The sequence below is a fragment of the Balaenoptera ricei genome, chromosome 4 (assembly GCF_028023285.1).
Source record: "Balaenoptera ricei isolate mBalRic1 chromosome 4, mBalRic1.hap2, whole genome shotgun sequence".
In the NCBI taxonomy this organism is placed as follows: Eukaryota; Metazoa; Chordata; class Mammalia; order Artiodactyla; family Balaenopteridae; genus Balaenoptera; species Balaenoptera ricei.
The window spans coordinates 89,130,682-89,146,625 of record NC_082642.1 but is presented as its reverse complement, the minus strand read 5'-3'; the positions used below and the strand labels follow the sequence as shown (position 1 = coordinate 89,146,625).

At 37.1% G+C, this 15,944-nt stretch overlaps 1 protein-coding gene across 2 annotated transcripts in view; it reads left to right on the top strand.

The window, feature by feature from the left end:
• The first annotated feature begins 4,717 nt into the window (after positions 1-4,717).
• The window catches only part of PAK2 (p21 (RAC1) activated kinase 2), an 86,784-nt gene continuing 75,557 nt past the window's right edge, over positions 4,718-15,944 (top strand). The window contains exon 1 of one of the 2 annotated variants that reach the window (XM_059920843.1): positions 4,718-5,010. The gene's annotated coding sequence lies outside the window, so the exon portion shown is untranslated. Of the gene's footprint in view, positions 5,011-5,095; positions 5,240-15,944 lie in introns of those variants that run through there. The other variant, XM_059920844.1, reaches the window with a different exon arrangement.

The window sequence follows — 15,944 nt, the reverse complement described above, 5'->3', positions numbered from 1 at the left end:
AGAAAGTAGGCATAGAGGGAACTTTCCTCAACATAATAAAGGCCATATATGACAAACCCACAGCCAACATTGTCCTCAATGGTGAAAAACTGAAACCATTTCCACTAAGATCAGGAACAAGACAAGGTTGCCCACTCTCACCACTATTATTCAACATAGTTTTGGAAGTGTTAGCCACAGCAATCAGAGAAGACAAAGAAATAAAAGGAATCCAAATCGGAAAAGAAGAAGTAAAGCTGTCACTATTTGCAGATGACATGATACTATACATAGAGAATCCTAAAGAGGCTACCAGAAAACTCCTAGAGCTAATCAATGAATTTGGTAAAGTAGCAGGATACAAAATTAATGCACAGAAATCTCTTGCATTTCTATACACTAATGACGAAAAATCTGAAAGTGAAATTAAGAAAACACTCCCGTTTACCATTGCAACAAAAAGAATAAGATATCTAGGAATAAACCTACCTAAGGAGACAAAAGACCTGTATGCAGAAAATTATAAGACACTGATGAAAGAAATTAAAGATGATACAAATAGATGGAGAGATATACCATGTTCCTGGATTGGAAGAATCAACATTGTGAAAATGACTCTACTACCCAAAGCAATCTACAGATTCAATGCAATCCCTATCAAACTACCACTGGCATTTTTCACAGAACTAGAACAAAAAATTTCACAATTTGTATGGAAACACAAAAGACCCCGAATAGCCAAAGCAATCTTGAGAACGAAAAATGGAGCTGGGGGAATCAGGCTCCCTGACTTCAGACTATATTACAAAGCTTCAGTAATCAAGACAGTTTGGTACTGGCACAAAAACAGAAATATAGATCAATGGAACAGGATAGAAAGCCCAGAGATAAACCCACACACATATGGTCACCTTATCTTTGATAAAGGAGGCAAGCATATACAGTGGAGAAAAGACAGCCTCTTCAATAAGTGGTGCTGGGAAAATTGGACAGGTACATGTAAAAGTATGAAATTAGAACACTCCCTGACACCATGCACAAAAATAAACTCAAAATGGATTAAAGACCTAAGTGTAAGGCCAGACACTATCAAACTCTTAGAGGCAAACATAGGCAGAACACTCTATGACATACATCACAGCAAGATTCTTTTTGACCCAGCTCCCAGAGAAATGGAAATAAGAACACAAATAAACAAATGGGACCTAATGAAACTTAAAAGCTTTTGCACAGCAAAGGAAACCATAAACAAGACCAAAAGACAACCCTTAGAATGGGAGAAAATATTTGCAAATGAAGCAACTGACAAAGGATTAATCTCCAAGATTTACAAGCAGCTCATGCAGCTCAATAACAAAAAAACGAACAACCCAATCCAAAAATGGGCAGAAGACCTAAATAGACATTTCTCCAAAGAAGATATACAGATGGCCTACAGACACATGAAAGAATGCTCAACATCATTAATCATTAGAGAAATGCAAATCAAAACTACAATGAGATATCATCTCACACCGGTCAGAATGGCCATCATCAAAAAATCTAGAAACAATAAATGCTGGAGAGGGTGTGGAGGAAAGGGAACACTCTTGCACTGTTGGTGGGAATGTAAATTGATACAGCCACTATGGAGAACAGTATGGAGGTTCCTTAAAAAACTACAAATAGAACTACCATACGACCCAGCAATCCCACTACTGGGCATATACCCTGAGAAAACCATAGGTCAAAAAGTGTCATGTACCACAATGTTCATTGCAGCTCTATTTACAATAGCCAGGACATGGAAGCAACCTAAATGTCCATCGACAGATGAATGGATAAAGAAGATGTGGCACATATATACAATGGAATATTACTCAGCCGTAAAAAGAAATGAAATGGAGGTATTTGTAATGAGGTGGATGGAGTTAGAGTCTGTCATACAGAGTGAAGTAAGTCAGAAAGAGAAAAACAAATACAGTATGCTAACACATATATACGGAATCTAAGGAAAAAAAAAAAAAAAAAGGCCATGAAGAACCTAGTGGCAAGACGGGAATAAAGACACAGACCTACTAGAGAATGGACTTGAGGATATGGGGAGGGGGTGGGGGGAGATGTGACAGGGTAAGAGAGTGTCATGGACATATATACACTACCAAATGTAAAATAGATAGCTAGTGGGAAGCAGCCGCATAGCACAGGGAGATCAGCTCGGTGCTTTGTGACCACCTAGAGGGGTGGGATGGGGAGGGTGGGAGGGAGGGAGATGCAAGAGGGAAGAGAAATGGGAACATATTGTATATGTATAACTGATTCACTTTGTTATAAAGCAGAAGCTAACACACTATTGTAAGGCAATTATACTTCAATAAAGATGTTTAAAAAAAAAAAATAGTATCTTGTTTCTTGTTTAAAAATAGTATCCTGTCTTACTTTGCTTAATCATTTTAATAAACTTATTTTATATTCTGTAATCAATAATTCCAATATCTAAAGTTCATGGGCTTCATTATTCTGTTTATGGTTTCTGGTGATTCACTTCTGGCTTATTTTCTCAGATGTATTATATTTTGGGTGCTCATGTTTAACTTTTGATAGCCTGTTTGTCTGTGGAAATCCTTTCAGTCCTGTGTTGAGAGTGAACCTGTGCAGTGAAGATTTGTGTTTGTTTCTTCCAGGCCTCCAAGCATTACCAGCCTGGGACATTTTCTTGACTAAGTTTCCTGGGCAGTGTAGGTACTATAAATTTGAACTTTCAAACCCATGTGAGGGAAAGTTTGTGGTTATGAATTCTAAAGGGAAAGTTTTTTTCCCCTCGATGCCAAAGTCCAGGCTAAAACTTACCAGTATCTGCATATCGCCCTGGGTTGGTCCAGGGAATTTTTTTTTTTCCAGTGTATTCTTAGAGGGTACAGCCCTTTGAGTTTTCCAGCCTTGTGCAGGATTATAATCCCAACACCTTCTACAGGCCCAAGGCCTTGTCTTTGGTCTCTTGTCTTATGTGCAGCCAGTAAAACCATAGATTTTTCTGAGATAAGTAGGTTCTTTCAACACAACACAACACAATAGGCTTCACTGACCTGGTTACTACTCTGGTTTCTTGCTCCCCCCTCTGGGTTGAATGTGGAGTTTGGAAGACTATCAGATGTATTCCTCTTTCTTCCTTGAAAGCTTAGTTATGCCTTTGAAAGGATGTTCTATTTTATCCAACATTTTGTGTGTTTAGTAATGGGACTGTTTTTCAAGTTACCTAATAGCATGCCACATTGCTCCTTGAATTCCTTCTCTCGTACTCTCCGTATCAGTTGAGTTTTTCACTCTACATCTATCAGTAAGAACAGTCTGGCTACTACCTATCTGCACTTCCATGGCTATTGCTCTAGCATCAGTCATGATTAATGCCTTCCTAGTTCATTCCCTTCTATTCTTGCATCTCAATACTCCATTCTCCATGTAGCAATCTAGTGATTTTTTTTAATAACTTTATTTATTTATTTTTGGCTGTGTTGGGTCTTTGTTGTTGTGCGCGGGCTTTCTCTAGTTGCGGTGAGCAGGGGCTACTCTTCGTTGCAGTGCGTGGGCTTCTCATTGTCGTGGCTCCTCTTGTTGCGGAGCACAGGCTCTAGGCTTGCAGGCTTCAGTAGCTGTGGCACGTGGGCTCAGTAGTTGTGGCTTGCGGGCTCTAGAGCTCAGGCTCAGCAGTTGTGGAGCACGAGCTTAGTTGCTCCGTGGCATGTGGGATCTTCCCCGGCCAGGGCTCAAACCTGTGTCCCTTGCATTGGCAGGCAGATTCTTAACCACTGTGCCACCAGGGAAGCCCTCTAGTGATCTTAAAGTGTAAACCAGGTAACATCACTTCCTTACAACTCTTAAACTTCTTGGAATCAAGTCCAACCTCCTTACCATGTCATTTAAGATCCTTCCTGACCTGAATCTTGTCTTCTCTAGCGTTTTTTCCCACTATGCTACTCTTCTTGCACTAAACTGCAGTTACACAGGCCTTCTTAACTGACCTTAGTAAGTTCTTTTCTTCTTCCTTCTGTCTGTAATGCTCCTGGGAGCTTCTCATGGCTAACTCTTTCTGTTCTCAGCTTAAATGTCACCTCATTAAAGATGCCTTCCCTGGCCACCTTATCCAAAGTAATCATCCTAGTTTTTCCCTCATACCAGATATCACTATTTTAATTATTATGTTGTCATATTTGTAAGTTCCACAAAGACAAAGTGACTTGTATTCACCCTTGTATCCCTGATATATCCAGCAGTGTCTGGTACATATTAGACACTGAAATATTTGTAGAATCAGTGAATACATTAATGAACTCCTCCATGGATAAAAATGAGGCCTTAATTTGCAAGGAGGTGGGGCTTAATTTAGCACCAAAGTATATTAAGAGCTGTAGGTAAAAAGCAAAATGGATAGTGGATGAATTCCCAGGAACGCGTATCCTAGAGCAGGTTCATATAACAGGAATCGTCTTTCAGCATCTTTGGTTGGCCACAGACCTGACTGGAGGCAATGCTGAATTACATGAGGAAGTGGCGGTGTCTCTCAATATAAAGAATACCCAAAAAAGGCGGGGGGTTGCGGGGTACGGGGCTGGGGAGTGGCGGAGATAAGTGGTACACACCTCCAAACTACAACTCCCAGCAGGCCCCGCGTGAGCCCGCCCACTGGGAGGCGGTGCCCGTCTCCGCCCCGTGGAGCTCTCTGCTTCGGCCCCACCCCTCCCCGCTCCGCGCCGTAGCCCTCCCCCAGGGTTGTGGCCACGCGCAGCGGCGGCGGTTGTTCCGCTTCCCCTCTGGCCTGGGCCGTCGCCATTGCCGAAGGCTCCCTACCCTCCCTTCCCGGCGCCCGCGGGGCTCGGCTGCCGCCCGGCCTAGCAATAACAGCAGCTACGTTCCAGCGCGGTTCCTCTTCCCGCCCCGCTTCCCTTTCCCTCCCCTCCCCGCCCCGTGTCGCGCGCTTGCTCGGGGCGGCTCCTGAGCTCGCCGGGAGCTCGGCCGGAGGCTCCTCGCTGGGGCGGGGACCTTTCCTCGCTTGGGGTAAGTGTGCAGACAGGCCGGGACGCGGGCCGTCGCTCTTCTTCCTTCTTCCTTCTCCGCGGCCTGGCCGGCGCGAGCGGCCCGGGGCAGCTAACCTGCCCCGCGCGGGGCCGGGAAGCCGCCACCTGCGTGCCTGGAGCCGCAACTCTTGGGGCGGTGGCTCATTGTCTGCGCCCTCCGGCTGTTTTCTTCCCCGACTGTAGCCTGAAATGGGAAGCTTGCTGGGCTGGTGAGGTCTAACTCTTCCTGGACCCGGCCCTACCCTGAACCCTGTCGCGCCACGGTCTCTGCCCTGTTGATCTCCCTTCCATCGCGTTTCCAACCTCCTTTTCTCCATTTACTTTTGTGTTGTGCAAAACGTTGCGGGTTTTGTTCCTCGATTTTTTCGTCTGTTACAGAATCCTAGCCCCTCCTTGCTGTCTCTCTGGTCATCCCAGTTTCTTTGCTTAGGCATATTGTCTAGGGTCCCTTTACTGTTTTCTAAACTGCAATCTGTGCTTTCTTCCATATTCCGCGTTAGTAGAAACGAATAGTTTTCCGAGGGTTTGAGGGCCTCCGCTTAAGAACAGAACTTTCCGATCTTCTCGTGATTCCTGTTTGATCTTCAGCCAGGAGGTGAATATTTGCTTCTTTAGGTAACTTAGGTGAAGGTTGGCTTTCACCATGTTTGGCTTTCTTTCAAACAACATACACAACATGTTGCCGAATATTCCTCAGTGGACTCAACCTTTTGACTAATTCTTTAAAGATAGAGTCATCCAAGAACTGAAGAGTGGAAAGTAATTGCCATTGTCAGTCGTTGTGGAGTTGTACTACCAGTCCTTGTATCTTATCTTTAATGGGAATTCTCTGGGCAGTGCGAGCGTGATTTCTCTCCTCCTTGATAAATAATGCTAACTCCCACTGGTATAATTATCTGTTTTATTTTACAAGTGATCTATAGTTTTTTGTTTTCTTTTTAAACCTCTGTAAAAAGACAATCAAAATGGTTAGGCCTAAAATTAGACTACGACGAGCAGTGTTTTGGATCAAGGTTGTGCACGTCACGTTTTTTCCCCTGCTCTGTTTGACTCTTCCGCTCTTGTAAGTAGGCAGGATATTGAAATGTAGAAGAATTTGCTCTGGGGTTTTGTTTTTGTAGGTTTATTCAAAACAGTAACATTAAATAAAGTTAGATTGGGATGAGGCAGTGAACAGTAATTTTTAAAGCAGGTTAGAACTTGTCAACTTTGCCAGGAGCTCTGTGGCATTTGTAAAACACACTCATAATCACTTATATATATTTTGTATATATGTATGAAAAATATATATATATAAATGAAAAAGCTTTGTTCATGTTCTCCTATTAAGGGTGTTGATTTGTTAACTCTTTTCATCCTTAGCTTTTAAATCTTTCTAGTAATTAATTAACCAGAAACACTGATTTGCATTATGAAAAATGAACCTTAAAATGTTTCTGACCCGTAATATATGTAGGTCTTAAACTCACTTTCATGTTTTGGTGAAAGAGGTTGACCTAAATTCAGTGAATTCTGTGTTTTCACTTCAATTCTGTCATTTTGGTAGTGTCAGTTGTCCTTAATTCAATGAGAGATCTTCTTGGCCTAAGGGGTTAAGGTCTAGAAATGTTGGAGTGTGAAACTAGGTCTGTTGATGTCAGCTTCTCTGCCAGTTCTTTCTACAAACAGACGCTTTTACTGAGGAAGAGTTCTGGGTATTCTGCTTCTCTCAGGACCTTGATTCTGGTTTACAGTTATTCAAAGAGAGAGTTATTCTTTTGGACTTTGTGACATTAAATACTAGCCTTGAAAACCCGAATTCATAAAGTACGTTTGTGGTTGGAGTCTATCTACTAAACAAATGAATAAGGGGTTCCTATGATTCTCTGATCTTTATGAAAGGGCGATTTCCAAGTAGACGTGGTTAACAGTGGTGTATCTTTTCAATTGTACTTTTTTAAAGAGAAAACTTAGAACTTGTTCAGGTAGCTAAAGATAAACTTTCAGTTATTCTTTTTAGAAGAGAGAGACCTTGTTCAAAAAGCTAGGGATGAAATAAATAGGTAGGTATTGTTAAATTCTTCCTATGTTTAATCTGTCAATATTGATTATTCTAATATTTGAGTATAATATTTCTTTTGGCTTTCTGAATTTTCTACTTATGATTAAAGTGTGAAACTGCACCTTCTTCGAGTCTTTAAAGCTTTTGGGTTCTGATCAATTTGTTTTCAAAAGCCCTTCCAGTTAGTTAGAGGGGGTAATTCCAGACTAATCAGGGAGGGTGTTAAGTTACTTGCGAATCTGAGTTGTCCCTGGTATCCTTTTTGTACCTTGGTAGAAGCAGAAAGAGATGGAAAAAAATAGCCCCCGTTGCCTTGAAGAAATACTGATTATTTTCTTCTGTGACCAGAATTGAGTTTCACTACTTCTTCATTTTACGATCACTAACCTGAATAAGAGTAGTCAGTCTGAACATTCATGCCGGATTTCAGAGGTCTAGCCTCTTATCTTTGAGGTACAGTAGTACTTGTCATTCCATGTATCACAAGTGGTGAGGAGCTGGAGACCTGGATTTCAATGCTAGCTCTTCCACTTGACCCTGGGCAAGATACATATTCTTTTCAGCTTGTTTTTTTCATCTGTAAAATGAGGATTAATAATAATATAATACACATTTCATAGGGCTATTTAGAGCAAATGAGATAATGCAGGGAAAAGTACTTAGCAAATGCAGTGTTTAAGTGATTAATAAATGTTAGTTATTATTAATATTAATATTAATAATATTAATAGTTAATATTCCATTCTGAAATAGGTTTTATATTTAATTGCTTCTACAGCAAATGTTATACTTCCAAACTTAGATTTAAGACTGCTTTCTGAAAGTGATTGGAATCTCAGGGCCAAGTTTCTGAGACCATAACTATTAAAAATTACTTTTCAGGAAAAAAAATAGTTTCATCACTGAAATAAAATACAGGTTTTTTGAATACATGTTTCTCAGATTTTAAAATAGGCATACTTCTCATAGAAAATTTAGGAAGTAGTGAAGACTATTAAGGAATGGGACAAAAATTACTATACAAAAATCACTTAGCCCCCAGAGATAACCATCATAACAGATGAGAATAGTGCCTTTTTTCCTTATTTTTAAATTAAATTCCAAAGGTAGTCACTACATGCTTATTACAAAAGGTTCAAGTCAATTATTTAGAGTAGAAAGTGAAAATTACTTTCCTTACTTTTTAGTCCCATTCCTTACAGGTGCCCACTGTAAACAATTTTGTTTTCTTTATGCCATTAGAAATAAGCACAGTGTGTATGTAGTTTTACCTTGATTTTTTTTTTAATTAAAAAAATCTAATCATTATAAATTCGTTTCCATCTCAGTACTTGTAGTTAAACCTCATATTTTTAATAATCATGAGATATTCCATTGTATGGTTGTACTTAGTTATTCATGGTTATTTGTTATTTCCACTTTTGGGCAACTAAAACTGGAGTTTTAATGAACTTCTTTATACCTTTGTGCACATGCACATGTATACAAGTATTTCCATTAAAAGGATTCTTAAGTGTGCATTTTAAGTTTTGATAGATGGCAAATTGCCTTCCTAAAAGACTATACTAATTGAATTGTAGAAGCTCTTTACACATAGTAGATATTAATACTTTGCCTTCTGTTTAAGACGATCTTTTACATTTTATCTTTATCAAAAAACAGTCTTCTGTATTTTCTTCTGGTACTTTAATAACTTGTATTTGAATCTTAATACTTCCAGATTTTTTTTTGGGGGGGGGGTGGTGCTTGGTGGGGTAAGAGTTTGGCTACTGAAATAAAATACAGGTGTAACAATATTTCAGGAGTTTGAGGTTGGTGTAAAACTTAGTCCCATTATAGGGATTCAGAAAGGAATATTTTAATCATTTTATTGTAAGCATCACATCCGAAAAGGGGGGGAAATGCCCCCTTTGGCCCCTATTTCTTGTCATCTACCTAATTCATCCTCATCCTTCAAATTTCAGCTTTTGAGTATAGCTTTCTTTGGGAGTCTTTCCTGATTTCCAGTATGACTTAGATATTCTTACTGCTTTTATATGTTTTCTTAACACGTCCATAATCTTTATTTGCAGTGTGCTGAAAGAATGAGTTATTCATCTGGAAATGAGAGTTATTTCTCAATTGTTTTCAATTGAAATTAGTCAAAAGGGAGGTGCAAAGAACTCAGTAGTGTTGGTTAAAAGTGATGCACATACATATGTATGCATACTTTTAACCGCCTTTTAACCTGCATTACTGAGTTCTTCCTAACATCTTTCTGATCAAGCTGTTACCTTGTAGGTAATATTTTTTCATGTAAATGTTTAATAGGTTCTGGAAAAACACAAGGTTTTATTTTAATCTTGCATTTATTTCATAAGAACAAGGTTATTTATTTCATAAGAACAAGGTGTATTTTAATCTCAGCTTTTAAAAAATTAATTCCTATTCCGGGAATTCCCTGGTGGTCCAGTGGTTAGGATTCTGCACTTCCACTGCAGGAGGCATGGGTTTGATCCCTGGTCATGGAACTAAGATCCTGCATGCCACGTGGTGCAGCCAGAAAAAAAAAAAAAAAAAAATTCCTATTCCTTTTAATTTGAGATTAGTAGTTTATAGGCTTATGAAGCAATAATGTTATATAATAAACACATGAACAACAAGAGTTGGAGTAAAACTTTTAAACACAATTTCAGGTGCTCTAAAGAACAAATTATTAAAGAATAAAAAGTTACATTGGCAGATATAATGGTAAAAATATAACCAGATGTTTGATAAAGAATAAAGTTAAAAAAAAAAAACCCTTATTTCATTACCTGTGGATAACTGCTGTTAATATTTTGATGTTTCTTTATATTTGTGTGTGTACATAGTTTACTCTTCTAAAATTGGAATCATATTCTGTATAATTTGCTATCTTGCTTTTTTTAACTTAACCTCAAATCTTGAAAGTTTCCCTCTTTCTCCTTAAAAATTCTATTTAAAAATGATTTTTTAATGTTTGCCTAACATTCCATTGTACACCTATGCCTTAGTTTCATTATTCTCCTATTGGTGAATGTATAACATTTCTAATATTTTATATAAATAATGCTATGATGAATATCTTTTTATTCATCCCTGAGTATTACTTTAGAATATTTTCTTAGAAGTGGAATTACTGAATGAAAGGGTATAAACATTTACAAGTGTTAAATTACCCTTCAGAAAGGTTTGATGTATACCATCACTAGCATTGTGAGTCTCATTTTGTTGCTATCCTCATTGAAACAACCATCATTCTTAATGAAATTGTTAAATTTGCTTATTGCTAGGCAAATAAAAAATACAGTTTAATTTGCATTTCCTGTTTAAATTATAATTTTGTTTTTGTGAATTTGATTTAGTTTCATTATTTCTGATAAGTATACAGAAGTAACTAGATTTTTTATTAGTAAGTTCACTTTTTCCTTTAAAAAAATTTTTTTATACAGTTTTTAAAGTTACTTTCCATTTACAGTTATTATAAAGCATTGGCTGTATTCTTCATGTTGTATACTATATCCTCGAGCCTATCTTACACCCAATAGTTTGTACCACTAGAAGTAACTAGATTTTTGTGGTCACGATTATTTTTATTATCTTGCTGGACTTCAGTAAAATTTTATTTACTTTTGTTTTTCAGGTTCATTGTCTTACCTGAAAATAATAGTAACTTTTGCTTCCTTTCCAATAGTTATAATATTTATTAGTATTTTAGCTCTTTATTACATTGATCAGAATCTCCAAGACACAGTTATATAAGAGAGGTGATAATTGTCTTGGAACGTCTCTGGTATTTTTACAATTTAAGGATGAATGCAGCTGTTGGTTTTAGAGAGAAATTTTTTATTATTTATTCTGTTCTTTGTAAAAAAGAGGAGTGTCTTCCGAATTTTATCAAATGTTTTTGTAACTTATTTAGGTGATGATAAGATTTTTCTTTTAACTACTGATAAAAGTATATAAATAAATTTGCTAATAACATTCCCAAAGGTTATATATCCTAAGGCATATATCATGAGGAATCAAAACCCCACTCTTGTTAGTCAAGTGTACAGAATTTATTGAAAGAATAGAAGAGAGTCTCATAGAACTTTAGTTTAATAAGAATACACAGTCCATATGGTAACTTCTGTAGTCTGGAGAAATCCTTACTTACTCATGAGTCAGTTTTGAGAAATTTGTATTTCCCCAGATTATATTTTTAAAGATTTTCAAATTTATTATTATATGGGTGTATGTAATATTTTTTATAATTAAAATCTGTGGTGTTCATCTCCACCTTTTATTAGTGATTTCATTATTTTTCTTAATTTGATTTGCCAAATGTTTGTCTACTTAGTGGTTTTTAATAAGAAGCTTTGAGATTTATTCTGTTGATTTTCTGTTTTCTGATTTTCTAATTTCTGCTTTTTATTTTGCTCTGCTTTTTTTTTTTTTGGTTATACAGTAAATCCCCTACATATGAACGCATTCCATTCCAAGAGCACATTCGTAAATCCAGTTTGTTCGTAAGTCCAACAAAGTTAGCCTAGGTACCCAATTAACACAATCGGCTATATGGTACTGTACTGTAATAGGTTTATAATACTTTTCACACAAATAATACATAAAAAACAAATGCAAAAAATAAAGAAAACATTTTTAATCTTAAAGTACAGTACCTTGAAAAGTACAGTAGTACAGTGCAACGGCTGGCATACATGGGCTAGCATCGAGTGAACAGGCAAGAAGAGTTACTGACTGGAGGAAGGAGAGGAGGTGGGAGATGGTAGAGCTGAAGGATCGTCAGCAGTAGGAGATGGAGGGCAAGCTGCAATTTCACTCACACCTGACGTTCACTACCAGCTACATCACCGCTGCTTTTACACTTGCTTCTACGCTTGCTTCTGGACATCCTGGGCTTGAAATAAAGATACTGTGCTACTGTACTCTATTACAGTACTGTACAGTAAATTACACAAAAGCACAACCACTTGTAGAGGATGCCCGCATGTGACAGTGTATGCCAGACATGTGAATTAACTTACGTGGTTGGACCTGTGAACACACGTTCACATCTTTGAAAGTTCACAACTTGGAGATTCATATGTAGGGGACTTACTGTACTTTTTCTAACATAGTAAATTCTTAGTTCTCTCTTTTTTTTTTAAATGAAAACATTTTTAATGCTCCTAATTTGCCTCTGAGTACAGCTTTGGCTGCACTCTAAAATGTCTGTGAATGATATTCTTATATTCATTGCTTTCCAAATAGTTGCTAGTTCTAGTTTGATTACCTCTTTGACTCAGGAAGTATTTGGTATAGTTCTATTCACTGTATTTTCTTTCACTGTCAGTGACTGTTCTTTTAAAATATCTTTAAGTTTATTGAGGGTTTCTTTGTGACTTAAAGCATAATCCAATTTGCTAAATGTTCTTTGAAAACTTAAGAACATTTTCTGTTTGCACATACAGTTTTATATACACGCATATATCTGTCAATTAAACTTTATTCAAATTATCTTATTATTCCTTATTAATAGTTTTTATTAATTATAAGATAGTCTTTATTAAGTTTTTAATCTTAATCTGTCAAAGACTAAGAGTTAGCATTGTTTCTGAAAAGCTTGTGCTTACATTGGGGCCTTTACATTTCTGTTTCTTCCCCTTGAATACTGTGTTCCTTTCATTAGCCTCCACCTGCTCCTGCTCAGTATCTAACTTCTTTCCCCTCTGTGTTTTTCTTTATAGCACTTCCACCTGAAATTGTTTTTTCATTCACTTGTTTATCTCTTTGCTATTCTGTTCAGAACTTAGAACAAGTATGTATGCAGTGTGTGTTTGTTAAGTAAAGAGTGTCCTTTTTTATTTCTAATGACTTTTTTTTTTTAATTAATAGACTTTATTTTATACAATTTTAGGTTCACAGAAAAGTTGAGCAAAAAGTACAGAGAGTTCCCATATACCCTGATCTACCCCCTTCCTCAGCTTCCCCCATCATCAACATTCTGCAATGTTTGGTATGTTTGTTATGATTGATGAACCAACATTGACACATCATTATCCATCAAAGTTCATAGTTTACATTAGGGTTCACTCTTGATATTACACATTGTATGGGTATGGACAAATGGTGCATAATGACATGTATCCACCATTACAGTATCATACAGAATAGTTTCTTCACTCCCAAAATTCTCTGTGCTCCACTTATTTATCCCTCCCTTCTCGCTAATCCCTGATAACCACTGAAGCTTTAACTGTCTCCATAGTCTCGCCTTCTCCAGAATGTCATATAGTTGGAATTATACAATATGTAACCTTTTCAGCTTCTTTCACTTAGCAGTGTGCATTTGAGTTTCCTTCATATCTTTTCATGGCTTAATAGCTCATTGCTTTTTTATGCTGAATAATACTCCACTGTTGGGATATACCACAGTTTGTTTATCCGTTTACCCACTAAAGGACATCTTGGTTGCTTCCACATTTGGCAGTTATGAGTAAAGCTGCTATAAACATCCAAGTTTGGGTTTTTCACGGACATAAGTTTTCAGCTGATTTGAGTAAATAGCATGGAATACGATTGCTGGATTGTATGGTAAGAATATATTTAGTTTTGTTAAGAATCTGCTAAAACTGTCTTTCAAAGTGGCTGAACCATTTTCCTTTCCTACCAACAGTGAATGAGAGTTCCTGTTGCTCAAATCCTCACCAGCATTTGATGTTAATGTTTTGGATTTTAGCCATTCTAATAGGTGTGTAGTGCTATCTCATTGTTTTAATTTGCAATTCCCTAATGAAGTATGAGACTGAGCATCTTTATATCAGATACTTCTTTTGCAAATATTTTCTTCCACTCTGTGGCTTGTCTTCATGTTCTCTCTATCCTGATGATTTTTATCATGTTTTTGGTGTAATATTATTGATGCATGTTTAAGTTCTATACTGCTAAAGATCTGCATTACACCTAATCAAAAATAATTGTCATATTTAATCTTTCTAAGTCTCATATTTTACTTATCTTAAATTCCCATCTGTCCTGTTATTCTTTGTTCAATAAATTATTATCCAACCTTGTCTTTCCATGCCATTTTTAGTTGTATCTCTTTTAAATTACATATAGTTTATTTTTGTTTTAATCCAAAGTGAATACTTAAAACATTTATGTGTATTGTGATAGTTAATTCTGTTGAGTGTGTTTCTGTTATTTTATTTAATGCTTTCTGTTTTTTAATGATTCATTGCTACTACTTCTACATTTTTGTAAAATATACATAATGTAAAGTTATCATCTTAACCATTTTAAAGTAAAGTTAACCCTTGAACAACACGAGTTTGAACTGTGCAGGTCCACTTATACGTGGATTTTTTTTTTTTTTTAATGAATGCCCTTGCAATTTTTTTAAACTAATTAATTAATTAATTTTGGGGTGTGTTGGGTCTTCGTTTCTGTGCGAGGGCTTTCTCTAGTTGCGGCAAGCGGGGGCCACTCTTCATCGCGGTGCGCGGGCCTCTCCTATCGCGGCCTCTCTTGTTGCGGAGCACAGGCTCCAGACGCGCAGGCTCAGTAGCTGTGGCTCACGGGCCCATTTGCTCCGCAGCATGTGGGATCTTCCCAGACCAGGGCTCGAACCCATGTCCCCTGCATTGGCAGGCAGATTCTCAACCACTGCACCACCAGGGAAGCCCGTGGATTTTTTTCAGTAGTAAAAACTACAGTACTGCCCTATCCAAGGTTGGTTGAATCCTAGGATGCAGAACTGCAGATACAGAGGAACTTTGGATTTGGAGGAACCATGTATATGGAGAGCCAGACTATAAGTTATATTCAGATTTTTGACTGTGTGGAGGGTTGAGCCCCAACCCCCAAGCTGTTCAGGGTCAACTGTATACAGTTCTTTGGCATTAAGTAGACTTACATTGTTGTACAACCATCATCACCATCCATCTCCAGAATTTTTCATCTTCCCTAACAGGATCTACGCTCATTAAACACTGACTCCCTGTTCCTCCCTACCCACAACCCCTGGTGACTGTCTCTAATCTACTTTCTCTTATGATTTTGCCGTTTCTAGATGATTCATATAAGTGGAATCATACAATGTTTGTCCTTTTGTGTCTGGCTTATTTCACGTAGCATGTTTTCAAGGTTTATCCATGTTATAGCATTTATGAGTACTTAATTCCTTTTTGAGACTGAATAATATTCCATAGTGTGTGTGTTTATCCTGTTATCTGTCAATGTCTTAAAGCCAACTCATCCATACTTTAAGTGAATTCAACTGTAAGTCTAAAATTTTTAAAAATAACAATTTCTGATTTGTCAGTCTGAAAAAGAAAATTATACTTTGACTCCCCATAACTGAAGACTGGCTTATTCTCTTAACCAACCCTCACTTTAATGTTCATTGTCAGTTTCTCAGTCTTACATTTAAATTGAGTCATCATGTATGCCAGCTAACATACATTTTCATTTAATATAGGAGTAACTGGAAGGCACATTTAATAATTATTAGGTCACTAATGTGCACAGAAACTTTCATGCCATGTGGTCTCGCATTAATTTTGTTTCAGAGCTTCCTATATCTGATGGTGCTAGGAATCTTCCTTTTTCTTTTTATTGAAATATTTTGTGACTGATTGTGTCTTGTACATGTTTATTAATGTTGCCTGATACATTAACTCCTTACAGTCTTCATACTTTTTTTTCATTTCCAGAAATATTTTTGGTTATTTTTAGTTCTGTTTTCTTCCTTGAAAACACTTACAGTAATCAGGTTGGCTTATCATTTCTGTCTTTTGTGTGAGCTTCTCGAATGTTTGTCTTTAACACTCATTTGATTTTCCTTTATCACCTTCAATGTAGGCTTTATTTCTGCTATGGAAATTTTA